Below are 8,121 nucleotides of genomic sequence, written 5' to 3' on the forward strand. Positions count from 1 at the left end.
GTACTGGAACCATCAACATTATTATTATAGGAAGAAATAATGAACACAAAGCAAGCCTTCCTTTTATTCAGACTTTGTAATGGGTTCACTGCATGCATTTCTCTTTGATCTCCAATGGTCATGATGACGTCATGTGCTGACCTAACTCTACAGGCAGTGAAACTGAGAGGAAGAGAGTTTTAGGGCTGCCTAACAGCAAGTGGCTGAGGTAATACATGAGCCTACACTTCTTAACTTTTTAACTCTTAGTGGGGCCTTAATCAAGAGCCCTGGCCCAACAAGTGCAAGACGTTGTGAATGAATTCGGTGACATAGTATGGTAGAGTCTAAAGTCTTTATCACACTAGTAAGAAAGCTTGTGAAAAGACACATAATTATATTTGGAAGAATACACTAATACCAGAGAGAGAGAGGTGAAGGGAACAGTAAAAAGCAAAGTTGATTTTTATAATAAACAAAGGTATGAGGCAGGTATGAATTACAGTGAGCACTAGAAAGAGTATTCTCACCTACAGCTTACTGTCTGAGCAAGCCATGTCACAGTGGGCTGTCTACTAGTGATAATGATGGTAGTGAGTTGTTAAATATATTCTAATTGAGATCTACAAACATCTTGGGGTCCACATACCTTGACACAGACCGTGAAAACAATTTTATTATATAAGGAAGATCTGCACTAAAAACCTAAAATTCTCTTTATTTTAAAAATCAACCTAAGCTTAAAACCACAAGTTGTAATGGCCTGAAGGGCTTTCCTGGGCCCAGGGATGCTTCCTTAACCTTCCACCTAGGTTCATAAGTAGTCCATTCATTAAAGTATCATCAGTCGCTCCTGTTGGGTGTGATGCTGTTGAGACCCTGACCTAGACATTTTCCTTGACCAAAACACATTCCTTCCTGTCCCCACTTCTCCTTCTATGTCTGTCTCGTAGTCAGAATTTGAGAGCACCTTAACCTGAAAATAGAGAAAGGTGTTGTAAAAGGAAAATCGTTTCCAATCCATGCCAAATGTCTTCTTATGTCTCCATAATTGCGCTTATTCATCATCTCTTTAATGATCTATTTCCCCTACTAGAAGGTGAGATTCTTCAGATTGAAGCTACAAATCATTGATATTTGTCTCACATAATCTATTTCTGTTTCGCTGTCTCATATATAAGAAGTTCTGGCTGAATAAGTAAAAGACTTGTTGAAACATGTTTCTGTCACAGTCTAAGTCCGAAACGATTTTAGCTGATACTGTCCTCCGGTCATAGAATGTGCTCTTCGGTTTTGTCTCAAAAACCATTAACTGGTTATCTCCAGAATGTCCTCTGTGGTTTAGAAAATCACCTTAAAACTGAGAATATAGTTGGAATATGGAAGATTAGTAATCATTTACACACTAGTGTGAATTAATTTAATAAAAACCTCTAATCAACAGTATTTAATCACAATAAAGTAGTTAGTTAATTTGATTGGTAAGAGGAGAGAAATATCTGTGGCCCTTAAATCTATGGAAGTTTAGGGAGATCATAGGAGGGTGCCATAGTGATGGTCCAATGGTAATGAAGAAATCTGAACTTCCAACTTTTGGCCTAGAGAATTATAAGAAAATTAACTTACAGAATTCTATAGCTAATTTTAAAATTTCTGTTTTGAAATATTGCCTGAGTGAGAAAAACAATACACTACTTAGTTTTTTTTCTCTCCCTCAGCATGTCCTCTCCTCTCTCTCAATTGCTCTCTCTCTCTCTCTCTCTCTCTCTCTCTCTCTCTCTCTTTCATTTTCTCTCTCCCTCTCTCTGCCATTTTTCTCTATTTGTATATACTTAATAAATTAGTTTATCTACTACAAAAACAATTTTAACAAACACCAGCTTGCTGGAGAGTGGCAGGTGGAAATAACAGAATCCTCATGCCTGTCCTCTCAAATGATTACGTGTCTGGCTATAACCTAAAAGTTATATATACCTTTATCTGGGTATAGTTTGGTGGCCATATGCAACCTCTCAGTCAGCTTAATAAATAGCAAGCAAAGGTTTCTGGGAAAGATGGCAAGTTAAGAGCAACCTGCCTGGGACTCCGTGAAGTAGAAGAATCAGAAAAACTAGACTCTGTCCCAAGCATAGGAGAAAGGAAGGGTTTTGGAACCCCATAAAGATGGTGAAGAACAATTAAACAACTTAGGTGAAAGGCAGGTGGTACACAGAGAAGAAACAAACCAAGCTGAACGCCGTTCCACCTACACAGCCCCAGGCGGCAAAGGGAGAAACAAAACACTTGAGCCAAAGCTAAACCAGGCATCCCCAGGAACATACTGCCAATCCTGTCCTCATGACAAGCCCACAGTCTTCGACAAGCTGCAAACTCAGTATTGGTGAGACTGATTTTTCCATCAGATAGGTCAATAGAAGACGGGAATCCCATTTGTCACCTGAAAAGACTCAAACAGTAGCCAGGTGCCATCTTGAAAGAGAAGCTGTTATTTAAAACTGAACTCCTTAACACCCTGGAAGCAGAGGAAAGAGAATAGTCACAGGCAGTGATATTGAACTGGCCCCGCCATAGCCTAAAGATGAGAGACAGCCTGAGGAGCAGCTATGGAGAGCAGGGAGGCTGGGCATTGACAAGCCAAAATGGGCAGGAGGCAAATGGCTTAGTACAGTCACTGAAATGACCCACCCTCAATGGCCAGAAACTAGCAGAATGTACTAAGACCAGCCCTGGCATTTGATAGCCCTGTGCCTGTGGGGACCAAGTGGATCACCCTCTGGAGCCACATATTTGCCTTTCAGTCAGTGCTGTAGAGTCCCAAAACAGAAGATCCTGAAGGGTACTTGAAGCCCCTAGCTGCATGCATACCTCCAACTGGGTGATCGATACTTGGGGGATTTGGGGAGTACTTAGATGGTTCGCAGATCTCAGTGTCATGGTTGATTCCATGCTCCCAGTGCACTCAGGGAAGGTGTCCCTGTTAAAATATTACCCAGTTCCGAGATGTGATATGGGGAAGTGCAGGAATCTGCCTACAACACTGCAAAAGACAAATGTGTCCAGCAGAGGACCCTGGCATGCAAAGAAGAGACATCACAACGTGAAACCAGCTGTGGTGAAAATCAGATCCTGTCCAGTTCAGGCTCAACACCAGCACAGACCACTGGATAGAAAGAAAAAAAAACTAAACCTTCTCACTGAACCACTGAAAATGCTTTGAGAAAAGATAGTAAGTTTTTCCATGCATGCAGGATAGACAGCTGGAGCTAGCTAAGGAACCCTATTGTTTAGCCAGCATGAAGGCAGAAACAGCATTTTTGAACGACTAAGGTACAATTGGAAAGGGCAAACACTTAAAGCAAATGGCAAAGATAAGTCAATCAAAGATTTTTTGATTCTATTAGAGTGCTCAAAGGCTATATATGCCTAAAGATGGTAGCAAATTTTCCCTTTGAAACGTTTGCTAACTGCCTATCTGATAGCATAGTGTAACTCCCTTTCAAGCAAACGCAGCAACACCTCTGGGTGTTGGGTCTTACATCTCATGGTGAGTACAAAAGAGGGTGATGGTTATCATGCCACTGTGCACCCGTCTAGAGCCTTGGCTTTTCTCCTGCACTTTCACAGCCTCCACATCAGAAGACACAACATAGCAGAGCAGCAGAAGAATGAAATGGTATATGAGCTACTTTGATTTCCCATTCCTGCCTGTCATAGAAGCTGAAGCTTCCTAGTAAACTACCTAGTGTTCCTATGTGTCCCTCTATGGAAATTAGGGATAAAATGACAGTGACCTTAATGAGCTGCAGTGAAGGTTAAAATAATGTCCCTTAAAATACTTTTAATTCAGGTCCTCAAAGTAGCTAGTATCTTTAAAACCTAATTCATAAAAATACTTAGAAATAATAATAAGGAAACTGGGTTGGTGTAGGAGGTCCTTCTTTTGTTTGTTGTTGCTTTCATTGGTTGAATAAAGAGACTGCCTTGGCCTTTTGATAAGGCAGCCCTTGAGTGGGCAGATTAGGCAGAACAGAATGCTGGGAAGAAGGGAAGACACCATGGTTTTCCTGCCCCAGACGGATACTGGTTAGACTCATGCCAGTAAGCCACAGTCAAGTAGCGATACACGTTAATGGAGATGGGTTAAACTAATATATGAGAGTTAGCCAATAAGAGGCTAGAAATAATGGGCCAGGCAGTGTTTAAATGAATACAGTTTCTGTGTAATTATTTCGGGGTATAAGCTAGCCAGGCGGCGGGACACAGCCCGCTCTCCTCCTACAACACTGGGTCTGGCTTTGTTTTGTTTTTATATCATCTCGACACAAGCTAAAGTCATCTTAGGGGAGGGAACGTCAATTGAGAAAATGCCCCCAAAAGATCTGGCTGTCTGTTGGGCATTTCTTAATTAGTGATTGGTGAGGGGAGGACCCAGACCATTGTGGTAATACCATTCCTGGGCTGGTGGTCCTGAGGTCTATAAGAAAGCAGGCTGAGAAAGCCATGAAAAGCAAGTCAGTAGACAGCACTCCTCCATGGCCTCTGCATCAGCTCCTGCCTCCAGGTTCCTGCCCTGCATAAGTTTCTATCCTGACTCCTTTCAGTGATAAACAGTGATGTGGAAGCAGAAACGAAATAAATTCGTTCCTCCTCAATATGCTTTTGGTCATGTAATTTCATCACAATAATAGTAACCCCAGCTCAGACACTGGGCTCTAGAAGAAAACAATACAAGTCTATGAAAACATAGTTGGTTAGTAAATGTATCAGACTCCCAGGTCCTAGTCCTGGGTTCTCAGTAACCCATATCTTGAATGCCCCTTTCCACTGGTAAACATTGGCAAGAATATCTGACACAGAAGAGTGAGGACTTTTCACCTTCCCTTTGTAAAATGACTGTCTTCTTCCTGAGACTAGAAAGGCATACTCCATATCCCAAAGTAGGTCCAATGCCCAAATAATAGAAGTCTCTATATTACAATGAACCTAGAAAGGCATCCACATTTATTATCACAACTCAGAATGGAAACAAATTAAAGATATCCCAATTAGGCTTTTGTCTTAATGCACTACATATAAGTCATTTCTGGCTAGTACAGCAGTCAAAAAAATTCTAGGAAAAAAAATCTTTGCTTCTCAAAATGAATTCCTTTTATCTATATCAACCTTTATGACAAAGCAAACCTGAAGTCAGAATTGTAGTTAAACCTTTAAAATCATTCATTGGAAAAAAATGTCTAAAGCATTATGTCCAATTATACTCTTTGCCACAGACATTGACTTTTATCAAGATATATGTATATATAGATACATACATATATTATGCTATTGCTACAAGCATGTATCTTGAGACTCCATGTGCCAGAAAGTTGTATTTCCTTCAATTAAGTGACATGTTTTGTTCCCTAATGACATTGCAGACCAAATTGCACACCAAAATTGCCAACATAGGCAATGGAGAGGGTATGAGTTGGGAAAAGGCTACTGAAGACTTTGGTAAATTAGTGATTTAGGTCATCTGTGGATGGCACTTCATTACTCCGTGAGCTGGAGGATCTGCAGGAGTTATACAAGAGAAAGTCTCCTACAAAGCTGGTTGATGCTGTATCTTTGGAATCAGAACATCAATAAATGTTCTGATTTATGTCTTTAGGTTTTTCACAGAAACCTCATCTGACATGTTTCATTGTTTATTGTTGCTTTTCTAGAGATGAAAGGAAGCAATTTGTTTGCCCTCAATGACCAATGTCTTGCCTGTCACGAAGGTAGGGACCTACAGCAAAAGTCAATGGGTTAATAAAACACTTAATTGACTAAGTGCTTTTCTGATGGGCCAAAGGCACAGGCAGTCACCCCCCAAGTAAAGGTGCTTAATTAAAGTGGTACTGGCTGAGCTAAATGAAATTCTGCCATGTAGACAGAAATTAATGCTAGAAAGACATCTGCATTTATTATTATACTGCAGAAAGGAGGCAAATTAAAAGTAGCCCAATTAGGCTTTTGTCTTAATGTACTTCGCATAAGTCACTTGTGCCTAACACAGCAGTTACAGGAAACTCTAAAAATCGTTGCTTCTCAAATATGAGACCCCATTAGCAGTATATTTCACATCCTAATATGCCACACAAATATGAGCAGGGAAATTGGCTAAGACTTTTTATAAACTGTGCTTTTATTACAAATGGTGATGATGCAGTTTGGTGAAAATGTGTGTATGAGAGATTTGGCAAACCCACCATTTTCAATAAAATGAAAATACAGTTTCAAATGACAACTAACCTAGTCTACCTAATTTATTACCTATGTGATATCATTGTAGCTGAGTGAGAGAGACACCATAACACTGTATTAAGGAGTTTTACTTTTACCTATGTACCAGGTATTACAAAAGGCCAGCATGCTCGAGTCTTAGGATGTAACCATGGTGAAACAGATGTTATGGTGGAGTTCAGACAAGCTCCAGTCACAAGTCCTGGCTTCTCCCATTTTTTTGGAGTAGATATACGTGTACCTAAATGAAAGAAATATAGCTGAAACAGGCAAAGGAGACATCCTGTCATCCTAGTAGGCCTCTATGGAGACCACGCTTCCCAGTATTGATCTAATGTCTGTTACTGAACAGCAACCATAAGAATCATCCTTGCAAGTGGCTGCATATGGTAATCAGAAGATATTGAATGAGATAAAACAGGGCTCTTCAGAATGGTAATGAAACCACAGAAGTTAAAAAAATAAACTAACAAAAACTCAGAATCCCACTATCTAGCTCAGGTTAGCCTCAAACTCATAATCCCTTCATTCTCATGAGTTCTGGGATGGTAGCCACACACTGCCAGGTTCAATGGAAAGTTCTTTTAAGATGTACAGCAAATGCAATTTCATTTTTATATGGATCATGCTAAGACAAGAATAGGTTAATTTAAGTTTTTGCATAAATATCTTAACATAAGAGAAGAGGTCTTAACATTACAGAGTAAGGACAACAAAGCCCTGATTATGTGCTGGGCACCAGTTTCCATAATCACCTTGGATCCAGAGATCAGATAAATATAGGTATAACTCGTTTGAAGATTAGAAGTTGACGCTTCAAGAAAATAAATAGCTAAATATACACAAAGTCTTAGGAAATTGAAAGAAAAATCAGTCTCTCTTAAAAATAAATATACCATAAACACTTTTAATATGTAATGGAATAATAGTTAAAATATGGCATTTATCACTTGACAGCAGTACTTGCACAAACAATAATGTAGATCACGCATGCAGAAAGTTTAACAGGAATGACATATTTTGCTGCACGTTTGAGCGTCTTCCATTTTCATCCCAACTTCTAGTCTTCTCCACTAACCCTATTTACAATAGGGTAATCTTCAACCGACCACAACTTCTTTCTTTGAATGGAAGTTACATCTTCTTCACTGTGGATGTCCCGTAGAGCTCTGTCTTATGGAACCAGCTTAATGAGTATCTCTCCAGAACAAAGTTTGGGAATCCAGAAAACAAGACCATCCGATCTCCTTTGTTACAGGATTTTAAAATTGAGCATTTCCTAATAGACTAACCCAATTTTTATACTTACTGATGGTAACTAACTTCAAGTTAATTGATTTTCACAAGGTCATGCAAGCAGGGAGTGGCAGAGCTAATTATGTCAACATATGCCAAGCAGGTACCTGGCCTGTGACTAGTACTAAGATTACAATGAGGCTCTTCCATGATAGAATTCTGCACTTTTCCCCAACACCTGAGAAATGAATTTAAAATTGCCCTTATTGGAGTCTAACCTACATAGAAGCACTCACTCTACAAATTCAGTGTTATTTGTCACCTGAATGTTTAATGCCCATTTGCAGAATAATATAATGAACCATCACTTTTTAAATCATCTAAACATCTTTTTGCTGATTTTGAGGTTCTTACGAATCTTTCTGGATTACCTTTAAGAATGTCAGTTGAAGGCATAAGTCACAAACAATGCCACACCAGTTTGGAATTATGATTAATAGGGTGGTATTTATTTAAAAGGGAAAAAACTTACAGATCACCGTCCCAGACAACAGCCCTCTGCACAACCAGGACGGGAGTCTAGTCTCCGGTGGAGCAGGAAGTGAAGAGAGAGAGGAGAGGGAAGTGGCCGCTTTTTTA

Source organism: Microtus ochrogaster, chromosome 4 (assembly GCF_000317375.1).
Source record: "Microtus ochrogaster isolate Prairie Vole_2 chromosome 4, MicOch1.0, whole genome shotgun sequence".
Classification (NCBI taxonomy): Eukaryota; Metazoa; Chordata; class Mammalia; order Rodentia; family Cricetidae; genus Microtus; species Microtus ochrogaster.